This window comes from Eptesicus fuscus, chromosome 1 (genome assembly GCF_027574615.1).
Source record: "Eptesicus fuscus isolate TK198812 chromosome 1, DD_ASM_mEF_20220401, whole genome shotgun sequence".
Classification (NCBI taxonomy): domain Eukaryota; kingdom Metazoa; phylum Chordata; class Mammalia; order Chiroptera; family Vespertilionidae; genus Eptesicus; species Eptesicus fuscus.
The window spans coordinates 31,700,904-31,727,715 of record NC_072473.1 but is presented as its reverse complement, the minus strand read 5'-3'; positions in this window follow the sequence as shown (position 1 = coordinate 31,727,715).

Here is a 26,812-nt window from a genome sequence, read left to right as displayed (position 1 = left end):
CAGCTGCCCTGGGTTCAGTGGAATTGATCAAAAGAATCTCAGGTGAGCACTTAGCCTCCCCAGTCCCCAAGAGTGGGACTAAGCATTTCCTCCTGGTCCCAAGGGTTTTACACAGGGTGCTCAAATTAGCCTCTCCACAATGCAGTCACAAAACCCAGTTCTTGCTGGTCTGTTTCTCCAATATAAGCCTTCCTGGTGGATATCATCCAAAAATAAAAACAAACACTCAAACAAAAAACCTGCTTTGCAAGAACCCTATGCCCTTTAACCTCAGGTCCAAGTAGGAGGGGTTACAAAGTCAGCCCCATAAGGGACCCCCACCTCTCCACAAAGCTGATGTCAGTAAAGCTGGGGCTAAGAAACCAAGCTCCTCTCAGAATCCCAACTCTCCTCAATGCAGGTCAAAATTCCCCAATCTGCCCTTCCACCAGTTCCAATCCATCTCTGGTGGCAGGAAAGTCATCTTCCCCTTCTCCATACCACACAGTTTAGATGCTTTCTAGGGCTCTGTAAAATGCCTGTAAGGAAAGAAGAGGCTCTCTGTTGGGTGCATCCCACAGGCCCCTTTCTATTCTGGAGCCACACAGCCCTGCATAACCTTTCCAGGAGTCAGAGCCAGGGTTGACTATCTCCTGCTGGAGTTGCCAACATTAGGCACACTCTTTCATTGGGAAGTTATGGAGCCATTCTTCCAGGAAGACAGTTTCCCCTGGATCCTTCTGCCTGATGCTGCACTGAATTTCTTTCCGGTCTCTGCTATTCAGGGTTTGGGATCCCTGCACTAGATGCCCGGCCACACTCCCAAGGGGAGAGAGCCTTGAAGCCACCATGAGGCGGGGAGGCTCCCCATTTCCACAACTCTCCTCTTCTTACAAGTCTCTATGTTGTTGTTTCTTCAGTGCTCCTTATACAAAATATGTCCAATCAGCTACACTTCTTTTGTTTTTCCAAACTGACCACACAATATTTTAGCTGTAAAACCAGTCCGTGACTGGGAGCAAGGGCACTCAGCCTCTTGTTAGATAGAGCACAGCCATCTTCGGTCTCCTAGTGGCATCTTCTTTACTTTTTTAGTTGTAGGACTTTCATTCAGTCAGAGTTCAGGCAGTTCTGAATGATGGTTGTTCAGTAGTTTAGTTTTAATTTTTATGTGGTTGTGGGAGGAGGAGAATACTGTATTAACCTACACTGCCATCTTCACCAGAACCAAAACTCTAGTACTTTCAACTTATTTTTTACATTTGGCTTACATGAGTGTAAAAATTTAAATTGTTATAAATTTAAATTGTTATCCCATGGCACTAATTTTGCTATTCATTAATAAAGTCAGTTCTAGACTACTATTGTCATGCACCCTCACTATCTTTCAGGCAATGTAGCCTAAACTATTGCTAAAATGCTAGCATAAGGGTGAAACTTTTTGAGAAACCAGATTGTGATTCAGATTGCCAGTGTTTAAACTATTTTCTGGGAAGAAATGAAAAAATTTAAAAACTGGCCGAAACCGGTTTGGCTCAATGGATAGAGCGTCGGTCTGCGGACTGAAAGGTCCCAGGTTCGATTCCGGTCAAGGGCATGTACATTGGCTGCGGGCACATCCCTGGTAGGGGGTGTGCAGGAGGCAGCTGGTCGATGATTCTCTCTCATCGATGTTTCTAGCTCTCTATCCCTCTCCCTTCCTCTCTGTAAAAAATCAATAAAATATATTTAAAAAAAAAAAAAAAAATTTAAAAACTGGTAGTATATTAAATAATTTTAATAGAAGATAAACTTGTTAAACAACAAGAAACAGCAGGAAAAGGGGGGAGTTTCCACATGTTAGAAATTAAATTACCACTTAAAGAAATTCTATATTGTACATAAATATTACTCCATATTTATATTCTGAATCCCTGCTTATGGATTTATTTTCTCATTATAATAATTTTTAGAAAATAACAAAATTTATAATAGACACCATCTTCCAAGTCAGAATTTATTCTCCTTTTCCTACCCCTCCTCCTTTATTTTTTGGATTAGCATTTACTGACGATGTCAGAAGCATCTATTTTCTTTTTTTATCAAAAGCAGAGATGCATTCATAGAGCATGACCCATGACCCAATGTATGTGCAGCATTTCTTACATTGGAAAAGGTTAGATAAACTAATAAAAACTAATAAATTATTATTAATTTACAGAATTCTCAGATGTTAGGTGTTAATCAAGCACCACAACTCTCTGTGATCATTTTTTTTTTCTTAAAGAAACCAAAAGGAATGTATGACAAAGTTAGTAGGGAGGCAAATTATTTAAATTTTATTATATTGGTTCATGTATTATAAAAAATAGGAAGTAAATAAATATTTACAGCTATAATGTAGTCCTTATAGTTACTGATGATAGCTAATTAATTAAAACTACACTGGGCCAACTTCCTACTATGGGTCAGGTACTATATTTAACATTTTCTGTACATCACATTTCAATTTTACATTATAATTACAAATCATTGTGCTCAAATTGCCTTAAAATTAATTTTTAACAAAATTCCAACAGTTAAATACTCTCAGAAACTATTACATTCTATTTGTTTTCTGTTTTCCAATTCAGTTATGTTTTCCCTTTTTATTGGATTTATTATAATGACATTGGTTAACAAAATTATAGAGGCTTCAGGTGCACAATTCTACAACACATCATCTGTACACTGTACTGGGTGTTCACCACCCCAAATCATATTTCTGTCCATCACCATTTATCCCCACTCTCCTTAACGCCCTTCCCCATGGCAATCACAATACTTCTGCCATCTGTGTCCATGATTTTTTCTCTTTTTTTTTCTTATTTTCTCAATCCCTCCACCCCTCTTACCCAACACGCCCTGGAAATTTGTCAACCTGCTTTCTATCAATGAGTCTGTCTCCATTTTCCATGTTAATTCATTTTGTTCATTACATTCCACATATAGCTGAGTAGTATTCCATTGTGTAAATGTATCGCACATCCACAAAAGGCAAAACAACCATGAAACTTCAGGTTTCTCTCCCGCTGACACCACACTGCTCGGGCTGCTTTTCAGGCCGCCTTTCTGAATGTAGCCATTCATGGCTGTGGTCTTAGATCTAGATTTCCTGGCCACCAGCAGCCCTGTGAATTTTCCTTTCCACAGTCAGATGTAACACCTGTCCCCAAGGGATGTGGCTTTGGTGCAGTGCAGCTTCCTCCTTACACTATTGGCCCGGTGGTCCTGTATCCCTCTCCAGCTCAGACCTTCTTTCCTAACATGCTTCAGGTGTCCTCTGCCCTTCCTGGTTGCGAATTGTCTCCTCAGCTGTGTTTAATTTGTTAATTCTGGGTGGATGATCTCTGATTTAGTTGCTTTTCCAGGCTGGCTCTGGGACTTGGTTAGAGCATCAGCCCAAGGACTGAAAGGTCTTGTTGGCCAGGATGTGACAAAATGGGACCCTTGTGCACTGTTGGTGGGAATGCAGATTGGTGCATCCACTGTGGAAAGCAGTATGGAATTACCTCAAACAATTAAAAATGGAACTGTCTTATGATCCAGAGATTCCAGTTCTGGGAATTTATCAAAAGAAACCCTAAATACCAATTCCAAAGAATATATGGATCCCTATGTTCATTACAGCATTATTTACGTTTTAATAAGAGTGATTGATTACATTTCCACATTTGTGGTCATTTTGATCTTATATTCTGAAAATAGCCAATTTTCTGATTTTGCTTTAGTCATTTGCACCAAATATTGTGCATCGTTCCATTTTAAGACATGATACATTGCATTATTTGATTAAAATTCTAGCAATAGATAGAAAAGATGGTGACCAGCAGGAAGTTAGGGAGGGTGTGTGAGAGAGTGAGGGAGCAATAGAGCAGTGTGTGGAGGTGTGTGGGGGTGTGTGTGAGTGAAATAGGGACAGTTAGATCCTGCAGCTCTTCCAAAGGTCTGCCAATCCGGGCAGTCTTAGACGTCAAAACCCCACTGCCACCGCAAACACTCTGCGGAGGACAACGGTGGCACAGAGACCAAGCCATCTTGAAGAACAGAACTGCTTGAGACTAGGAACCTAGCCTCGCCACCACCCAGTCTGATCTCAGTAGCAAACCAGGACCCTACAGCCACTCTGGTAGAAGACCTGCGACCACAGCTGTAGACCCAGGGACACCAAGACTCCAGGCACCCGGCCACAGATTTCTGTGAGTCACAAAACCACTCCCCCTCCCCCCCACCCCTGCGGCAGAGGCATAGGAACTGCCAGACCCTGGCCACACAATAGGGCTTTCTGTACACACACAGCAGCTGCAGCTCTACCTGATTTTGAGCCTTGGTATCAGACACGGGAAGTTTGTTTCCCACAGCTAGGCTCCGCGCTCAGGCAGGGAAACTGTGCTGAATTTGACCCTAGATGCACATCCTGGGGGAGATTGTTTTCTGCAACCAGATCCCACACCCATGCAGGGCAGGGAGGCAGTGCTGAATTTGAGCCAGGACTTGCAAACTCAGGGAATTTGTTTCCCGTGAATAGGCTCTGCGCCCAGGCAGGGAGACTGCTGAATTTGACCCTAGGTGCGCATCCATGGGGAGATTGTTTTCTGTGACCAGATCCTGCACCCACGCAGGGAGACAGCGCTGAATTTGAGCCTGGGGTCTCGAACCCGCGGTGTTTGTTTCCCATGACAAAACCATGCACCCAGGCAGGGAGACTATGCTGAATTTGAACCTGAACATGCAAACCTGGGGAGGTTGTTCCCCATGACCAGACCCCATGCCCACACAGGGAGGCAGTGCTGAATTTGAGCCTGGGTGCAGGGACACGGGAATTTGTTTCCTGCAGTGCACACCCATGTGACCAGACCCCACACCCACACTGAGCAGCAGTGCCACCTGACTTTGATTCAGGGCAAGCGCACACAGAAGGCTGTTTTCCGCAGAGCAGGAGTGGACCTCCTGCCAACAATGCGACTGTGCAACCCGGTCTCCGAAGCAGACCGGGGACCCTGAATCTCCATGCAAGAGCCAGCAATAAGCAACAGTGACTAGACTCTGTTTCTCATTGCATGCACCTGGGATCCCTGATTCCCAGTACATTCACACTAAGAGCCAGCGACTCTAATTCTTGGTGCATGTGCACACAGGGACACTGATTCTCGGTGCAAGGTAGCACCAAGCAACAGAGACTCTGATACTCATTCTCCGCACGGACACAGCGAGCCTCTGACTCCTGACACGCACTAAGGGACTTTGATTTTTGGCGGGTCCTCTGTTTCAATGGGTGCAGGCAGGGTCCCTGATCCTAGGTGTGCACACAAGGCCACACTAAGAGCCTGTGATTCTGACCCGGAGCGAGCATGGCTCCCACCAAACCACAACAGCAGTACATCTTGGTGTCAGAGCTCTTCAGTGACACTTGGGGGTGCAAAACTCCCACTGCACATGGCCCAGGCCCCTGCAACTCGACATTTGAACCCTCTGGTGATAGTCAGAATGGGGAGACAACGAAACAATTCCTAGAGGAAAGAAAAGGAGGAATTGCCAAGAAAGGAAATAAGCAAAATGGAAGCATGCAACATAACAGAAAAAGAATTCAGAGTAATGGTCATACACTTCATACACTGGATGGATGAGAAAATCAACAACCTATGCAAAAATCAGGAAGAAATGAAAAATGATATAGCCACAATCAAAAATATCATGGAAAGCTTCAACAGTAGACTAAAAGAAGCAGAAGACCGAATTAGTGAGTTAGAAGATAAAGTACAAAAACAAGCCCAATCTGAACAGCAACTAGAGAAAAAAATTAAAAGCAGGAGGAGAGCCTAAGGAAGCTTTGGGACAATGCAAAACAAAATAACATATGTATAATAGGGCTGCCAGAAGGACAAGAAGAGCAGCAAGGATAAGAAAATCTATTTGAAAAAATAATGACAGAAAACTTCCCTGATATGGGGAAGAAAAACGTTACACAAGTACAGAGAGTCCCAAGCAAGATGAATCCCAAAAGACCCACACCAAGACACGCCATAGTTACAATGGAAAATGTTAATGACAGAGAGAGAATCTTAAAGGCTGGAAGAGAGAGACAGAGAATTACCTACAAAGGATCACCATCAGATTGTCAAATGATTTCTCAACAGAAACACATAAAGCTTGAAGGGAATGGAAGGAGATGTACAAAGAGATGCAAAGTAAGGGACTGAATCCAAGACTACTCTATCCAGCAAGACTATCAATTAAAATTGAAGGGGAAATCAGGAGCTTCGCAGACAAAAAAAGGCTAAGGGAGTTTATTACTACCAAGCCAGCAATGCAAGAAATGCTAAAGTGAATGTTGCAAAAAGAAGAAATAAAAAGGTAACAAGGAACACAGGCTTTAAAAAAAAATGGCTACAAGCCAGTACCTTTTAATAATAACTCTAAAGGTAAATGAACTAAATGCTCCAATCAAAAAACATTGAGTGGCTGAATGGATAAAAAAAAAACATGACCCATATGTATGCTGTCTACAAGAGACCCACCTCAGAACAAGGGACTCACACAGACTGAAAGTGAAGGGATGGAAAAATATATTTCAGGCAAATGGAAATGAAAAAAAAAAGCTTGGGTAGCAATACTTATATCAGACAAAATAGACCTCAAAGTGAAGGCCATAACAAGATATAAGGAAGGCCACATCAAATACTAAAAGGATTGATACAAAACGAGGATATAACCCTGGTAAACATATATGCACCCAATACAGGAGCACCCAAATACACAAAAAAACTTCTGGAAGAAATCAAGGGAGAGAGTGATAGCAATACAATCATAGTAGGGGACTTTAGTATACCACTGACATGACTGGATAAATACTCTAGACAAAAAAATCAGCAAATAAATAGCAATCCTAAATGACACACTAGATCAGATGGACTTAACTGACATCTTCAGAACATTTCACCCCAAAGCCACAGAGTATACGTTCTTCTCAAGTGCACATGGGACATTTTCAAAAATAGACCACATATGGGGTCACTAACAAAGTCTCCCCAAATTGAAGAAGATTGAAATCATACCAAGCATCTTCTCAGACCACAATGGCATAATATTAGAAATAAACTACAATAAAACAATCCAAAACACTCAAACACTTGGAAGCTGAATAGCATGTTACTAAATACTGATTGGGTTACCAATGAGATCAAGGAAGAAATTAAAAACATCCTGGAAAGTAATGACAATAAAAACACAACATTCCAAAACCTATGGACACAATGAAAGCAATCCTGAGAGGGAAGTTTATAGCTCTACAGGCCTACTTCAAAAAGCAAGAAAAAAATGGTAGCAAATCATCTAAACCTACAACTCAATGAATTAGAAAGAGAGCAACAAGAAAAGCCCAGGGTGAGCACAAGGAAGGAGATAATAAAGATTAGAGCAGAAATAAATGAAATAGAGACCAGAAAACAATACAAAATATCAATGAAACCAAGAGCTTGTTCTTTGAAAGGATAAACAAGATTGATGAACCTCTAACCAGGCTCACCAAGAAGTAAAGAGAAAGGACCCAAATAAACAAAATCAGAAGTGATAGAGGCAAAATAACAACAGACCCCACAGAAATACAAAGGGTTGTTAAAAAAATACTATGAACAACTCTATTTCAACAAACTAGACAACCTGGAGGAAATGGACATATTCCTAGAAAAACACAACCTTCCAAAACTCCATCAGAAAGATTCTAAAAATCTCAATAGGCCGATAACTATGGAAGAAATTGAAGCAGTCATCAAAAAGCTTCCAGCAAACAAAAGCCCAGTGCCAGACGGCTAAACAGGAGAGTTATACCAAACATTCAATGAAACCAAGAGCTGGTTCCTTGAAAGGATAAAGAAGATTGATGAACCTCTAGCCAGGCTCACCAACAAGCAAAGAGAGGGAACCCAAATAAACAAAATCAGAAATGAAAGAGGCGAAATAACAACAGACCCCACAGAAATACAAAGGATTGTTAAAAAATACTATGAACAACTGTATTCCAGCAAACTAGATAACCTGGAGGAAATGGACTTATTGCTAGAAAAATACAACCTCCCAAAACTCTATCAGGAAGAATCTAAAAATCCCAATAGGCCGATAACTATGGAAGAAATTGAAGCAGTCATCAAAAAGCTTCAAGCAAACAAAACTGCCGGGCCAGACGGCTTCACAGAGGAGTTTTACCAAACATTCATGGAAGAACTAATACCAATCCTTCTCAGACTATTCTAAAAAATTTAAGTTGAAAGAACACTTACAAGCTCATTCTATGAAGCCAGCATTACCCTAATACCAAAACCAGATAAAGACAATACAATGAAAGAGAATTATAGGCCAATATCCCTCATGAGCATAGATGCCAAAATCCTCAACAAAATTCTGGGAAATCAGATCCAGCATTACATCAGAAAGATCATACACCATGACCAAATAGGATTTATCCCGGGGATGTAAAGACAGTACAATATCTAAAATCAATAAATGTGATACATCACATAAACAAATTGAGAGATAAAAATCATATAGTCATATCAATTGATGCAGAAAAAGCATTTGACAAATTCCAACACCATTTCTTGTTAAAAAAAAAAAAACCTCCGCAAAATGGGAATAGAGGGATCATGCCTCAACATAATAAAAGCCTTATATGACAAACCTTTAGCCAACATTATATTCAATGGGCAAAAACTAAAACCATTTCACCTAAGAACAGGAATTAGACAGGGATGCCCACTTTCATGACTCCTGTCGACATAGTTGGAAGTGCTAGCCATAGCAATTATATAAGAAGAAGAAATACAAGGTATCCAATTGGAAAAGAAGATGTAAAATTGTCATTATTTGCAGATTACATTATACTGTATATAGAAAACCCTAAAAACTCCATAAAAATTTTTAGACTTAATAAATGAATTCGGCAATGTAGGAGGATACAAAACTAAAGCCATGAAATCTACGGCATTTCTATACACCAATAGTGAACTTACAGACACACTAAAAAAGCAATCCAATTTACCATTGCACACAAAAAAATAAGGTATCTAGGAGTAAATTTAACTAAGGAGGTAAAAGACCTGTATTCAAGAAACTACAGGACACTGGAAAAAGAGATAAGTGAAGATATAAACAGATGGAAAACATACTGTGTTCATGAATTGGTAGAATCTACATCATTAAAATGTCAATACTACCCAAAGCAATCAATAGGTTCAGTGCACTCCCCATTAAAATACCAACTGCATATTTCACAGACTTAGAACGATCGCTCTGAAAACTCATCTGGAATAAAAAAAGGACCCCAAATGGCTGCAGGCATCCTGAGAAAGAAGAACAAAGTAGGAGGAATCTCAATACCAGATTTCAAGCTGTATTACAAAGCCACTCTCCTCACAACTGCCTGTTACTGGCACAAGAAGAGATATATAGACCAATGGAATAGAATAGAGATCCCAGCCGAGACCGGTTTGGCTCAGTGGATAGAGCATTGGCCTGCGGACTCAAGGGTCCCAGGTTCGATTCCGGTCAAGGGCATGTACCTTGGTTGCGGGCACATCCCCAGTAGGGGGTGTGCAGGAGGCAGCTGATCGATGTTTCTCTCTCATCGATGTTTCTAGCTCTCTATCCCTCTCTTTTCCTCTCTGTAAAAAATCAATAAAATATATTTAAAAAAAAAAAAAAAAAGAATAGAGATCCCAGAAATCTACCCAAACCACTCTGCTCAATTAATATTTGACAAAGGAGGCAAGAACATACAATGGAGTCAAGACAGTCTCTTCAATAAATGGTGTTGGTAAAATTGGACAGATACTTGCAAAAAAAATGAAACTAGACCACCAACTGACACCATACACAAAAATAAACTCAAAATGGATAAAGGACTTAAACATAAGACAGGGAGCCATAAAAATACTAGAGGAATCCACAGGCAGAGAAATCTCAGACATGTGCCAAAGCAATTTCTTCACCGATACTGCTCCTAGGGCAATGGAAAGTAAAGAAAAAAATAAACAAATGGGACTACATCAAAATAAAAAGCTTTTGTACAGCAAATGAAACCATCAACAAAACAACAACAAAAGCCCACTGCATGGGAGATCATATTTGCTAATGTTATCATTGATAAGGCTTTAATCTACTACATTTATAGGGAACTCATACAACTTAACAAAAGGAAGATAAACAACCTAATCAAAAAATGGGCGATGGACTTAGATACTTTTCGAAAGAAGACATAAGGAAGGCCAAGAGACATATGAAAACATGCTCTAAGTCACTGATCATCTGAGAGATGCAAATCAAAATGACAATGTGGTACCATCTCACACCTGTCAGAATGGCTATCATCAAGAAATCAACAAATGACAAGTGCTGGCGAGGATGTAGATAAAATGAACCCTTGTGCACTGCTGGTGGGAATGCAGACTGCTGCAGCCACTGTGGAGAACAGTATGGAGTTTCTTCAAAAAACTAAAAATGGAACATCCATTTTACCCAGGGATCCCAATTCTAGGAATATATCACAAGAAACTAGAAACACCAATCAGAAAGGTTATATGTACCCCTATGTTCATAGCATCACAATTTACCATAGCTAAGATTTGGAAACAGCCTAAGTGCCCATCAGCAGATGAGCTGATTGAAATTCTGGTACATCTACACAATGGAATACTACGCTATGGTAAAAAGATGGAACTCTTATCATTTCCAACAGCATGGATGGAACTGGAGAGCATTATGCTAAGTGAAATAAGCCAATCAGAGAAAGATAAATACCACATGATCTCACTCATTTATGGACTATAATGAACAACATAAACTGATGAACAAAAACAGATCCAGAGACAGAGAAGCATTGATCAAACTGTCAAACCTTGGAGGGAAGGTAGTGGAGGTTGAGGGTAAGGGGGAGAGATCAACAAAAGGACTTGTATGCATGCATACAAGCTTAATCAATGGACACAGACACCAGGGGGTGAGGGCATTAGTGGGGAGTGGGTTGACAATAGAGGGATAAGGACACTTATGTAATACCTTAATCAATACAGAAAAAAAGTGGCATGGATCATAGTTTGCTGACCACTGATGTATAGAGGATTAGTATAAGGTATATCACTTATTTCTCATCAGAAACCAGGATAAACAGAAAATACGAGATTGACAACTTTAAAGTATTGAAAGAAAAAGAATACTATCAGCTTAAGTTCAATATCTTATAAAATATCCTTCAGAAATGAGGGTGAAACAAACTTTATAGTTGGTGCTATCTTTTCCTTTTGCCTTCTACTGTTCAAACATTACACTCATTTCTCTTGTTTAGACACTCCACTCAAACCCCTTGTATTTTATTGAATTTATTGGGGTGACATTGGTTCACAAAACCTCACAGTTTTCAAGTGTACAAATCAACAAAAAATCATTTGCACATTTCATTCTGTGCTCACCACCCCAAGCAAAGTCTCTTTCCAGCTCCACTCCCCCAACATTTGCTCACTCCACCTGCTATCTGTTCTTCTTTCCTTCTGGCTATCATCATACTGTTGCCTGTGTCTATGCATTACATACATACATACATATATTGCTTAATCCCTTCACCATCTTTTATCCAGCCCCCAACCCCTCTCCCCTCTGACAGCTGTAAGTCTGTTCCATGTATCCTATATATATTGATACCATTTTGCTATTCTCTAACTGCTCAAGTCCCTCAAATGACACACCACATCACAATTTAGTCTCTCCATTAATGTGCCATTTTCCATATATCATCTTGAAATTATTCTATCCCATGCCCCATCATCTCATAATTTACTTTATCTATCAAATTTAGGCTGAGATTTTATAGTAGCCTCCCTCTTACCTGCGGAGATAATTTATAAGACCACTATTGGATGCCTGAAATTGTGGATAGTACCGAACCTTATTGATACTATGTTTTTTCTATACATACATACCTATAATAAATTTTAATTTATAAATTATGCACAGTAAGAAATCAACAATGATAACTAATAATAAATTAGAACAATAATAATAATATATTGTAATAACAATGTGTGAATGTGGTCTCTCTCAAAATACTTTACTAACCTTTTACTTAAATGAAGGCTTCTCTTTAGCATATATGAATTGCCAAGAGTATTCTTATACTTTGGGACCATTATTAAGTACAAGAAGGATTACTTGAACACAAGCATTGTGATGCCACAACAGTCTATCTGATAATCAACATGACTAATATGTGACGAATGGGTGGGTAGTGTTGACAGTTGTGGATACACTGGGAAAAGGGATGGTTCATATTCCGGTAGCATGGAGTGAGTCAGCTTGAGATTTCATCACACTACTCAGAACGGGGCACAATTTAAAGTTATTGTTTATTTCTGTAATTCAACATTTAATGGGTAATTCAAACCATGGAAACTGAATCCACGGAATATAGGTGGGTGGGCTATTGTAATGGGGTTTTGCTGGCTACCATTAATTGAATACAGCCTGACATCTTAGGAAAATAACAACTTTATGTTTCTGTTGCATTGTGACTCATTAAAGAATCTTCCTCTGTTGTTGTTTTTCCCATAATGGCCATCTGGTGATGGTACAATACAAATCAAAAGTCCACTATTGTGGTGATCTCAAGTATATGAAGGCATGTAAAACAATGTATTATCTCCACAGTTAAGCAGGTATTTTGTTAATTACTGTGTGACTAAGTAACAATGGTAAGCTTTTCAAATCAGGCAGTTACAAATAAAAAATACTCATTTAAATGCCCCATTGCTTAAAAGGCTAATAAAACCTCTGCAGATAAGCACACTACATAAGTGCTTACTGTTCAAAAATGTGTTTCAAAGATTTTGCCAAGTGTGATGTCTGTGCAGTGATTTAAATTCATATTTAATAAATGGATCTCTTTAAAATATCATTAAAAGGTAACAGGATTTTTTCTTTGTCAGAATTCTTACTTGCTTTTTAAAATTATTATTATTACTATTATTTTTAGGCATGGATGTTTTCCCCCAACTGTTACAAGGAAAAGAAAGAGAAACAGAAAGACAAAACGTCTCAAAAAGTCCCTCTCAGGCACATTCTAGTGCTCAACACTTTTTTTTCTTCTTCTTAGACAATGGATATTGCCAAAAATTATAAAATCACTAGATTTGCTGAAATCAAATATAAATATATGTAAATATAAAAAGTATTAGATTCTAGAAATCAGTAAGATGCCATTTAATTTCAGTCTAGTTTCTAAATGCTTCAAATAGGTCTTAACTATTTTTTATCTAACATAATTTTGTTGTGAAATTTCTCACTCTTTAGTTAGATGTGATATAAAGTGAAACTATAATTGTAGTTTGTTTATTTTTGTTTTGTTTCATTCTTTACTTTCCTCCTCCTCCTCCTCCTCCTCCTCCCTTTCCTCCTCCTCCTCTTCCTCCTTCCCCCTCCTCCTCCTCTTCATCCTTCTTCTCCTCCTCCTTTTCCTTCTTCCCCTTCTTCTTCCCTCAACATATTCCTTTACTTTCTGAATCCTTTGAAATTATATTGCAGATATCACCCTTAAATCATTTATATATCTATCTTCTGATGTCTAGGACATCTTTCTAATTAACCACAATACTGTTATTACCCTCAAATGAGATTTTCAAATGTATAGTTTATTTTCAACTTCTCACTTTTTCTCAAAAATGTTCTCCAGATCTGATTTTGTTCAAATTCAAGATCCAATCATGGCATCTTTGATTGTCATGTCTCTTTACTCTCCTTTAATATGAAAAGTCTCTGTGACTGTATCTTTCAAGACATTGACCCTTTCAATTAATCCATGCTATTTGCCTTATAAACTGTCCCACAGTCTGGAATTATCTATTTGTTTCCTCATGATTGGATTCTGGCTAAACATTTTTAGCAAGAAACCTATGTAGACAGTATGTGTATTTTCCATTGCATCACATTAAGAGACACATCATGTCAATTAGTTCTGTTAATTAATTTGGTTAAAAGATGTCCAGCAGACCTCTCCCTTACACTTTTCTTTGTAATTAATAAGTAATCTGTGGAGTAATACTTCATGCACATATAAATATCTTATTCCATAACTACCTGTTATCTAATTGTTTAAGCATCACTGATGATCTCTGCCTGAACCAATATTTTATTAGAAATCATAAAAAGGTAACTTTCTAATTAAAAAACATTTTATTAGTTAGCTAGCATTCTTTTTTAAGAAAAATATTTCCCTTTTCCTTCTCCTGTTTTTGAATATGACTGAAGACTCATAGACTCTTATTTAATTGTGGTAAATTCCACTATAATCTTTGTGTTTATTTTATTTTTCACTTGTTCCAAATTTTACTAATGGGTACCTCTTCCAGCTAGTTCTTATGTCCTTTTGATATGCTCTAATAGTCTTTAGGCACTTCCTTGCTTCTTAATATAATAATATGTTCCAGAATCACCTTGTTCTTTTTCTGTCTCAGACTTAGAATTGGCCATTGCTCCAAAAAATGTTGGCCCCTTTTATTGGGAAATGGTATGTAGGATCCAAAATATAATCAATAAGTGTATTAATTTATACTGAAGTGTTATTACTTGTAAGTTCCTTTCAGCAAACAAATCTAGAAAGTGTGTGTGTGTGTGCATGTGTGTGTGTGTTTAAATAATGGGTGCATACTGGAAATATTATTTCAAATTTAGTATCACAGAGTCCATTTTCATTTTCCTTATTCTAACTTTGTTTTTTTACTTACCAACTATGAGATACCTGTTTCCCAAAACTATCAATGCATTTACTCATACAATACACAAAAAATATATAGCTTAAAATACACACAAAATATAGTTTCAGGATCACTATACCAATACCAGTACTAACAATAAAACAACTGATAAAAATTGAATATTTGTTGTTCTTATGTTTTTAGAATATACATCCAACTAGGGGTGCATAGTTAGGATGCAGTAATCAAAAGTTACTTAAATCATTATTTTTGTGTCATTATGTTATTAATTAGATATACAACAAGGTAAAATTTTCCCATTTGCATTTAGTTTGGGGCTTTCTTTTCAATTTTTATTTACTTTTTTAATATATAGTTATGTGCTTGATAAAAAAATTAAAATTATATAAAAATATTTATTCAGAGAAGTCTTAATTTTATCACTATCACCACTTCATTACTATTCCTTCACTAGATATATCCATTCTCATTCAACTTTGGGTTTTGCTTTCTTTAATTTCTTTTTTGCAATTATAGGCATATATACAAACATTCTCAGGAAACTGAATTTTGAGAAAAGTTATTATAAATATTTGAAATACATTGTAACATAACTGATTTCACATTTAAGTTATTTAACTTGTGCCAGAACAGTTACCAAATGTCTACCAGTTATTTTCAGTTAAAAAAAAAGTATGGTTTCTTCACTGCAAGAACCAAGGTACCCACAAAAATGTCTTATTTTCCTTTTCCTTGCCAACTTATTTGAAATATGAACAAATTATGAAAATAATCTCCAAATGTACTTAAACAACTTAAAATGAAACTTTTCTCTTTACTCAGAGACTCTCTTATCAATCTTAACATATATGCTCTATCTTTCAGAGTTTTAAATATTCTAATAGCCAATCCTTTGTTGTTGTGTTTTGCTTTCTACAGTCACTTGACAACGACTGTGATATTTTGAGAGCTGAAGGGGAACCTTTGAGAGAAGCTATGCAGGAAACAACTAAAAGATCTTCTGAGGGACCTGCCAGGGAATCAGCAATGGGATCTGCTCAGGAATCTCTTAGGGGAACTGTTTGGGGACTCAAAGGAGGACTTCCTATGATATCTGTAGGGGGACATGCTGTGAGTTCTGCAAGGGGACATGCTGTGAGTCCTGCAAGAAGAGGATGTCCTGAGAGATGTGCAAAGGAATATACTGTTAGTCCTGTAAGAGGTCTTTCTAAGAAACCTGAATGGGGACTTGCTGTGAGTCTTGCCAGAGGTCGTTCTGTGAGTCCTGCAAGAGGCCGCGTTGTGAGTCCTGCAAGGGGATTTACTGTGAGACCTGAAGAGCAGCTTGCTCTGAGTTCTACAAGGAAACTTGCTGTGAGTCCTGCAAGAGGCTATGCTGTGAATCCTGAAAAAGGGCATGCTGAGAGACATGCTAGAGAACATGCCATGAATCCTACAATAGGACTTGCTATGAATCCTGCAAGAGGCTATGCTGTGAATCCTGGAAAAGGGCATGCTGAGAGACATGCTAGAGAACATGCCATGAGTCCTACAATAGGACTTGCTGTGAATCCTGAAAGAGGCTATGCTGTGAATCCTGAAAAAGGGCATGCTGAGAGACATGCTAGAGAACATGCCATGAGTCCTACAATAGGACTTGCTGTGAATCCTGCAAGAGGCTATGCTGTGAATCCTGAAAAAAGGCATACTGAGAGACATGCTAGAGAACATGCCATGAGTCCTACAATAGGACTTGCTGTGAATCCTGCAAGAGGCTATGCTGTGAATCCTGAAAAAAGGCATACTGAGAGACATGCTAGAGAACATGCCATGAGTCCTACAATAGGACTTGCTGTGAATCCTGTAAGAGGCTATGCTGTGAATCCTGAAAAAGGGCATGCTGAGAGACATGCTAGAGAACATGCCATGAGTCCTACAATAGGACTTGCTCTGAATCCTGCAAGAGGCTATGCTGTGAATCCTAAAAAAGGGCATGCTGATAGACATGTTAGAGAATATGCCATGAGTCCTACAATAGGACTTGCTCTGAATCCTGCAAGAGGCTATGCTGTGAATCCTGAAAAAAGGCATGCTGAGAGACATGCTAGAGAACATGCCATGAGTCCTACAATAGGTCTTGCTCTGAATCCTGCAAGAGTGTATTCTGAGAGACATACTAGGGGTCATGCCTTGAGTCCCACTAAGAGATCTGCTGTGAGTTCTGCAAGAGGACGTTCTATGACTCCTGCAAGAGGACATGCCGAGACACACACTAGGGGCCATACTGTGAGTCCTATGAGGGGACTTGCTGTGAATCCTGCAAGAAGCTATGTTGTGAACCCTGCAAGAGGTTATGTTGTGAATCCTGCAAGAGGCCGTTCTATGAACCTTACAAGAGAGCATGCTAAAAGACATGCAAGGAAACATACTATGAGTCCTACTATGGGACTTTCTGTGAATCCTGAAAGAGCCTATGTTGTGAGTCCTACAAGAATACATGTTGATAAACATGCTAGGGAACATTCTGTGAGCCCTACAGGAAGACATACTGTAAGTCATGCAGGAGGATGTGCTGAGAGACAAGCAAGGCAACATATTTGGAGTCCTTTAAAGCGATATGCTGTGAGTCCTGCACATGGTTTTGCTGGACCAGCAAGGAGAACTACAGTGAATCCTACAAGAAGATCTACAATGAGACCTGCAAATGAACTTGTTCTAGGATCTGTAGTAGAACTTACTGTAAAACCTGCAGAAGGATATGCTGCAAAAACTTCTAGGAGATCTGCAAAGCAGTCTACCAGGTAAGATTTTTTTTTCATGTACCATTCCATATAACAGGTACAATATGTATGATTTCTTTAAAATAAGATTACATTTTTTTTATCCTTCTGAAATATTTTATGCACATACAAGCAAATAAGTACAGTTTTCCTTTTTTTAAAAATCAACTTGTATACCCCTTATCTTTATTCTTTTTTTTTAATGAATCTTTATTGTTCAGATTACAATTGTTTCTCCTTTTTCCCCACATATCTCCCCACCACCCAGTTCCCACCTCCCTCTGCCCCTACCTCCCCCCCGCTGTTCTTATCCATAGGTGTATGCTTTTTGTCCTGTCTCTTCCCATACTCCCCACACAGACACCCCTTTCCCCCTGAGAATTATCAATCCATTCCCATTCTATGCCTCTGATTCTATTAAGTTCACCAGTTTATTCTGTTCCTCAGATTTTTAATTCACTTGACTTTTAGATTCACTTGTTGATAGATATGTATTTGTTGTTCATAATTTTTATCTTTCTTCTTCTTTTTCCTCTTTTTAAAGAATACCTTTCAGCATTTCATATAATGCTGGTTTGGTGGTGATGAACTCCTTTAGCTTTTTCTTATCTGTGAAGCTCTTTATCTGCCCTTCAATTCTGAATGATAACTTTGCTGGGTAGAGTAATCTTGGTTGTAGATTCCTGCTATTCATCACTTTGAATATTTCTTGCCACTCCCGTCTGGCCTGCATGGTTTCTGTTGAGAAATTAGCTGATAATCGTATGGGAGCTCCCTTGTAGGTAACAAACTGTTTTTCTCTTGCTGCTTGTAAGATTCTCTCTTTGTCTTTTGCTCTTGGCATTTTAATTATGATGTGTCTTGGTGTGGTCCTCTTTGGATTCCTTTTGTTTGGGGTTCTGTGTGCTTCCTGGACTTGTAAGTCTATTTTTTTCATCAGGTGGGGGAAGTTTTCAATCATTATTTCTTCAAATAGGTTTTCAGCATCTTGCTCTCTCTCTTCTTCTGGTACCCCCATAATTCTGATGTTGGTTCGCTTGAAGTTGTCCCAGAGGCTTCTTACACTATCTTCAACTTTCTGAATTCTCTTCTCTTCATGCTTCTCTGGAGGCGTGTCCTTGGCCTCTTTGTATTCTAAATCTTTGAGTTGATTCTTGCAATCCTCTAGTATGCTTTTGGGTCTCTGTATAATATTTTTTATCTCAGTCAGTGTATGTTTAATTTCTAGTTGGTCCTTTTTCATATCCTCGAGGGTCTCATTGAATTTATCGGCCTTTTCCATGAAATTCTTGAAAAACCTTATAACTGTGGTTTTGAACTCTATGTCCAGTCGCTTGTTCTCCTCCATTTCTTTGGTTTGTAATCTGTTTCCTTGCCTTCTCATATTCTCTGCTTCCCTGAGTTGGTAGGGTAGCTTTGTGTACTAGGTGTCCTATTGGTTCAACGGGTCAGCCTCCCAGTTACCTGAGGTGGACACTCTTGGTGTACCCTTGTGTACTGTGTGTCCCCCAGCAGGAGCTACAGCAAGGGCTAGTTTTCTCCTCCTTTGCTTGGCTGGTTTTGGAGCAGTCTGACTGGAGCTGTAGTTAATTTTGGTTAAGTTGCCACAGAACAGGCCATTTATATGCAAAAGCCGCTGTGTGGAGCCTGGGTGAGTTTGTAGAATGTGCGGGGCGGGGCCTCAGGGCGGGGCGGGGTCTCAGGGCGTCACTAGGCTGGGGCGTGGCTAACGGCGATGGCTGCCGTCAGCCGTCTCTGCCTTTCCGGTTTCAAGTCCCTGCGCCCCGCGCTCCAGCGCAGTAAACAATGATTGCTGGGCGCACCACTGCAAAAAAGTCACTCTCACTTTCCGACCCGATGGCCGAGAGTCCAGCCTCTCCCCGTAGGTGTCTGGGTCCCCCGAGTGTCCCCAGAAACTGGATTTCAGAGTGATCGGGAGCTTGTCTCCCTGCGGGTTGAAGAAAAACCGCGCGCCCAGTCGCCCGCTACCAGCCCGATTCGCGCGCCTCGGTACCTCAGCTCCCCACCGTTTGTGTTCCTTTCTTTTCCTAGTTGTAAATCTTCCACTCAGCCAGCTTTCCCGTGGTTCTGGGTGGTAGACGCTCTGTCCCTTAGTTGTACCCTCGAAATTGTTGTGTGAGGCAGCAGATTAGCTGCTTAACTATGCCGCCATCTTGGTTCCTCCAAGATTACATTTTAATATGCACACAAGTCACCAAGTGTGAGTCAAAATACAACATTTTGGCACCATATTAAAGAATTTAAAGAAAGAAATTTATATCTTGTGAATTTTATATTTGTAAAAAAGAGTAGTTTCAAGAAAAAAGTGCTTTGCGTGTATTTCATCTTTCTTTAGTTTGGGGGGAAATGAAAAGAAGAAAGCATTATGTTGGGTATTTCTGTAAACTGAGCTAACTTTAAAAAAAAGATAAAGCCATCTTTCAGAAATAGTCATAATTTTGATATACCTTCCCCATCAAAATATAAATATGTAAAACACTTTTATCATAATGTTTAATATTCAAGGGGAAACAAAGTTTACAGAAAAAAATTATAAAATTGATGGCAGCCAGCAGGATGGCAATGAGGAAGAGGTGTGAATGAGTAAAGGAGTAAGAGGGGAGTATGTGGACCTGGTGTGTGTGTGTGTGTGTGTGTGTGTGTGTGAGAGAGAGAGAGAGAGAGAGAGAGAGAGAGAGAGAGAGAGAGGTTAGGGACAGTTAGATCTCGCAGCAATCTAAGGGGGCAGGTGGATCGGGCTGTCTTGGATGAACAGCCCCTGCTACTGCCACAGGCACTCCCTGGGCCTGGGAGTGGCTCTGGCACAGAAACCATGCCATCTTGAAGAAGGGAGCAGAGGAGGCTAGGAGTCCAGCCTCACAACCACCCAGACTGGCCTCCAACTCCACCTTGAAACTGCACAGTGAGCCACTCGCCAACCATAGCTCATAAGGGAACCCAGCCACACCCCTGCAGTGAGTTGTATGCCACCCTGCCAGAATGCAGTGAGTGTACACCAGAGGGACCTCCAATGACAACCCACCATGGGCTCCAGGACCGTGCAGTTAATTGCACACCAGTGAACTCTGAGACCTCACAGGGAGTTGCCCACCAGAGGAATTGTGTGCATGCCCCCGCTGACCATGAGCATCTGCAACTGATACCCGAGGGACCAGATCCATGGGGGAAGGGAGTACAACTCAGAACAGAGACAATAAAGGCATGAAACAAGTCAGCCCCAACCTCTGGGCTAAGGAGTTGCTGACCACTGAACTACTACAGGCTTCAACCTCTCAGACCAAAATCAGGTTGCCCAGGGACAGAAAGAGACAGCAATTCACATTTACCTGCACTAGAGAAGTTTCCAGGAAACCCAGGATAGACACACCAAGGCACCTGATTCAACAACATCAGAGCAAAATCCAGTGATCCCCAACCTCACTGGCAGCAAGTCAGAGGGGAGAGCCTTCCCATAAACAGGACATTAACAATCAAATGGGGCAGGAAAACACACCCACCATACGTTCTGAAAGCTAAACAGCACCTCTCACTCCTAAAGTCCTGTCAGAAATAGACTTTTTTAAAAATTCTTTATTACTGGAAGTATTACATATGTTTCCCCTTTCCCCTATTGACCTCTCCCCAGCCACGCCCACCCCCCAAGAAACAGACTTTTGAGTGATTAAGATTGATAGCTGGCTGAAAGGAAAAGCGGGCAGAGACAAAGCCCAGAAAGTCAGGGGAACATTGCTGAACCATCCCTGAGCCCCATGTGGTTAAGAAGCCTACTTTAGAGGGAATATTGACCCCTACTGCTTGTGACCAAGGCCTGTGGAGACAGACACAAGTGGTGGATCAGTTGATCAGTGGATCACCTGGAGCAGCAAGCAGCACATCAACAACAACTTTCAGGACAAGGTCAGAGGTGAGACACATAATCAGACAACCTATGAGGAGACTGCATACATGAATGGAACAATAATATTCAAGACCCAACTACATCAGGAGAACCCAACTAACTCAAGTAGGGGGCTTTCCTAGAACACATGACCCAGGAGATCTGAGAGAGTGCACCACTGAGTCCCAAGAAACACTGACTACATAGAACAGCCCCCCCAAAATCTGGGTGGCATAGCAGTGTGATCTAAGACATAAAAACAAATACAAAGGAAGATCAAAAATGGGGACACACACACACACACACAAACAAAAAAAAAAAACACCAATTACCAAAGGAAAGAAAATGAGGAATGTCCAGAAAAGGTGAGGAGAAGGAAGATGGCAGCAGGCAGGACAGAGGTGAGGAGAGGATGTGAGTGAGGGGGTGAAAGGAGAGTGTGTGTATGTGTGTGGCATGTGTGTGAATAAGTAAGGGACAGTTAAATCAGGCAGGAGTAGCGGAGGCTGGAAGACCAGACTCTCTTGGACAGGGAGCACCTACCACCGCTGCAAGCACTCCCCAGACTGCAGGACTCAGGCACGGAGCCCACTCCATCTTGAAGGGGAGAGCGGCCTCTTCTAGGAACTCATCAGCACCACCACCCAGACAGGCCTTGGACACTGCCTGTGACCTGGCAGCCACTCCAGCCAAAATACTGCTGCCCTACCCGCAGACCTGCAGACCCTAGGACCTCCACCTCCAAGGGTGCATGCTCCCACAACAGCAAGTGCAACTTCCTCCTCCCCAGCGGCCGACCTCCAGACGCCATAGTTGTGCTTTTCCAGCGTGCAGGCCTCTTGAGCCCACCACTCCACAGGCCGCTCTTGGGTGCTGTTGTGAGCCCCTCTGGGCACACTCTTATACAAACAAGAGTGCACTGCCCGGCAGTAGAAAATTCTGAATTCCCCCTTTCTGGATACCTGCCCACAGACACCTCAGTGACGGGGTTTCAGCACCAGGGTCCCTCTGAGTGTGGGAGTGCGCCACCCTGGCAAATACACCACAGGTGCCTCTGTGAGCCACTGCTAAGTGCACACAAATCCAACCAAGGGTGCAAGGCCCTGGCAGCAAAATCTGAGTCTTTCCACTGCACAGCTGCCAACCTCCAGACACCACAGTTGCACCTTTCTAGAGTGTAGGTCTCCTGAGCCCCACCATCCCTACAGACAGCTCCTGGGTGCTTCTTTGAGCCCCCACTGGGCACACGCAATTTCAACCAAGCGTGCAAGGCAGCAAAAATTGGAACATTCTCCTCTCAGGCTGCTGACCTCTGGACACCGCAGTTGCACCTTTTCAGCATGCAGGCCTAATGATCCCACTGCCCCTATAGGTGGCTTCTGTGTGCCTCCTTGAGCCCCAGCTGGGCGCGCTCATATCCAAGCAAGAGCACACAGCCCCTGCAGTAGAAATTTGGACTTCCCCCTTCCTGGCTGCCTACCCACAGACACCACAGTTGTGTGGTTTCAGCACGCAGACCCCCTGAGGCTAACGCCCCAACAGGAGACTCCTGGGTGCCTCTGTGAGCTGCCACTAGGTGCACTCATATCTAAACAAGGGCTCAAAGACCCGGCAGCAGAAACTCGGACTTCCCCCTCCTAAGCAGCCAACCTCTGGTCACTGCAGTTGCACTGATCCAGAACACTTGCCCCCTGAGCCTGCTGCCCCAGCAGGTGGTCCCTGGGTGCTTCTATGAGACACTGCAAGGCACAACCCCGGCCACTGCCATGCAGTCCACACGGTAGCACCGCTCCAGCTCAAATGATCCCCCTGAGCCCACTGCCCCAGAAGATGGCTCCTGAGCACCTCTGTAAGCAACCATTGGGTGTGTGTATCCAACCAAGGGCACACATCCCCTGAAGCAGAAATGGGACTACTCCCTCCACGGGGAAGGGGCACACAACAATCGCTCCAATCTAGCATGTGGGCACCACGAGCACACACCACTTGCAGACGGCTCCTAGGCCCCTCTGTGTGCTGACACTGGGCGTATGCCTCTCCAACCAAAGGCACATGGCTCCCTCAGTAGGATCCATGACATCCCCCTCCCGGCTACCTACCTCTGGACAGCCTGGTGAGTTATTATTTCAACCACAGAACTGGACAAGGTCACATTATTTCAACCACAGAACTCGAGATTCCCACACCCCCAGATGCTGGATCCTAAATGCCCTCATGATTCAGAGAGGAAAATCAATTTGGCCAGAGTCCCACTGCCTCAACCACAGACTAAGAGACACCCACCCCTTACTGTCACAGGCTCAGTGCCCCTCATAGTAAGTTGCAGAGTGATGCTAATCCAGCTAGAATCACACCACACTGGCCAAAGTCACAGTACTTGAACCTCAGGCCCTGAGACCCCTTCCTCCCAGGCCGTGGACTCTGGGAACCCACAGTGAGCACATACCAGTGAGACCTCAGATAACATTTTCCACAAGAGCCAGATCCACAATCACATCCAAAACAACTTGCACAATGAAGCCAAGGGTGAGTCACATTGCCAACCTGTGATGAGACTTCATTCACAAATAATAAATTAACATTCAAGATCCAACTACATCAAGAGAACCCAAATAGCTCAAGTAGGGAGCTCCATTTGATAACCAAGCCCAGGAGACCTGAGAAACTGCAGCTCTAGCACCATCCCCAAAAGAACCTGGGTAGCAAAGCAGTTGGATATAAGACAAAGAAACAATTAAAACGTTACAGCAAAACATGGGGAGACAAAAAAAAAAATCCCCAAAGAAAAGAAAAAGAGGAATTACCAGAAAGGGAGTTAAATAAAATGGAGGCAAGTAACATGGAAGAGAAAGAATTCAGAGTAATGGTTATAAGGATGCTCAAACAACTGGATGACAAATACACACAATTCAATGAGAATTTTAAGGAGCTGAATGAGAATGTCACCAACATGAAAAGGAACCAAGAGGAAATGAAGAATGACATAGCTACAATAAAGAATACAATGGAAGGCTTAAACAGTAGACTAGAAGAGGCTGAGGACCGCATCAGCAAATTAGAAGACAAGGTAGGAAAAAACACACAAACACAGCAACAACTGGACAGAAAACTTAAAAAGCAAGAGGAGAGCCTAAGGGAGCTTTGGGACAACACAAAACGAAATAACATCTGTATAATAGGGGTACCAGAAGGAGAGGAAGCAGAGCAAGGAATAGAAAACCAGTTTGAAGAAATAATGACAGAAAACTCTGGTATTGGCAAGAAAAAAACCACACAAATTCAAGAAGTACATAGAGTTCCAAACAAGATGAACCCAAAAAGACCAACCCCAAGACACATCATAATTAAATAGGTAAACATCAATGACTAAGCAAGAATCTTAAAGGCTGCTAGAGAGACAGAAATTTACCTACATGGGATCTCCCTTTAGAATATCAACTGATTTCTCAACAGAAACACACCAAGCCAGAAGGGAATGGAATGAAATATACAAAGTGATGCAAAGCAAGGGACGGAATCCAAGAAAAGAAAAGAAAATCCTGGAATAAGTTAATTAAACCTACAACATAAAGAATTAGCTAGAGAGCAACAAGAAAAGCCCAAATAAGTAGAAGGAAGGATATAATACAGATCAGAGCAGAAATACATGACATAGAGACCAATAAAGCGATACAAAAGAACAATAAAACCAAGAGCTGGTTCTTTGAAAGGATAAACAAGATTGATGAACCTCGAGCCAGGCTCACCAAGAAACAAAGAAAGAGGATCCAAATAAAAAAAAAATCAGAAAGGAAAGAGATGAAGTAACAACTGACCCCACAGAAATATAAAGGATCTTAAAAAAGACAAAAAAACACAACTCTATTCTAACAAACTGGACCACTTTGACTTAATGGGCATATTCCTAGAAAAATACAAGCTTCCAAAGCTCATTCAGGAAGAATCAGAAAACCTGAATAGACCCATCACTACTGATGAAATTGAAGGAGTAATAATAATAATAAAAATTCCAACAAACAAAAGCCCTGGTCCACATGGCTTCACATGGGGATTTTACTAAACATTAAAAGAACTAATACCTATCCTCAAACTATTCAAAAAAAATTCAAAAGGAAGGAACACTTCCAAGCTCTTTGTATGACGCCAGCATTATTCTAATCCAAAAACAAGATAAAGACACTACAATGAAAGAGAATTACAGACCAATATCCCTGATAAACATAGATGCTAAAATCCTCTACAAAATATTAGCAAGTAAGATCCAGCAATACATTAAAAAGATCATACACCACAACCAGGTGTGATATATTCCAAAGATGCAAGGCTGGTACAACATCTGCAAATCAATAAATGTGATACAGCACATTAACACACTGAAAGACAAAAATCACATGATCACATTAATTGATACATAAAAAGCATTTGACAAAATCCAACACCCTTCTTTGATAAAAGCTGTCAGCAAAGAGGGAATAGAGGGATCATACCTCAACATAATAAAAGCCCTATATGACAAACATACAGCCAACATCATACTCAATGGGCAAAAACTAAACTTATTTCCCCTAAGAACAGAAACAAGACAGGGATGCCAACTTTCACCACTCCTGTTCGACATAGTAGTGGAACTGCTAGCCAAAGAGATCAGACAAGAAGAAGAAATAAAAGGCATCTGAATTGGAAAAGAAGAAAAAGAACTGTCATTTTCCGCAGATGACATGATATTATAAATAGAAAACCTAAAGAAGGTTTTCTATTTATAATAGAAGACCCATGAAAAAACGACTATACTTAATAAATGAATTCAGCAATGTAGCAGGATACAAAATTAACACCCAGAAATCTATGACATTTTTATACACCAATAATGAACTCACTAAAAGATAAACTAAAAAAAAAATCCCATTTACCATTGCAACCAAAAAATTAAGATACCTAGGAATAATCTTAACCAAGGAGGTAAAAGACCCATATGCAATTCCATGCAATCCCTATTAAAATTCCAATGGCATAGTTCACAGACCTAGAACAAATACTACAAACATTTATTTGGAATAAAATTTTTTTAAAAAAAGAACGAATAGCCCCATCCCATTTGGCTCAATGGATAGAGCGTAGGCCTGTGGATTGAAGGGTCCTGGGTTTAATTCTGCTCAAGGGCACATGCCCAGGTTCTGGGCTTGATCCCCAGTAGGGAGTGTGCAAGAGGCAGCCAATCAATGATTCTCTCTCATCATTGATGTTTCAATCTCTCCCTCACTCTCCTTTCCTCTCTCTGAAATCAATAAAAATATATTTTTAAAAAGACCCTGAATAGTTGTAGCAATCTTGAGAAAGAACAAAGTTAGAGGGATCACAATACCAGATATCAAGTTATACTACAAAGCCACTGTTCTAAAAACAGC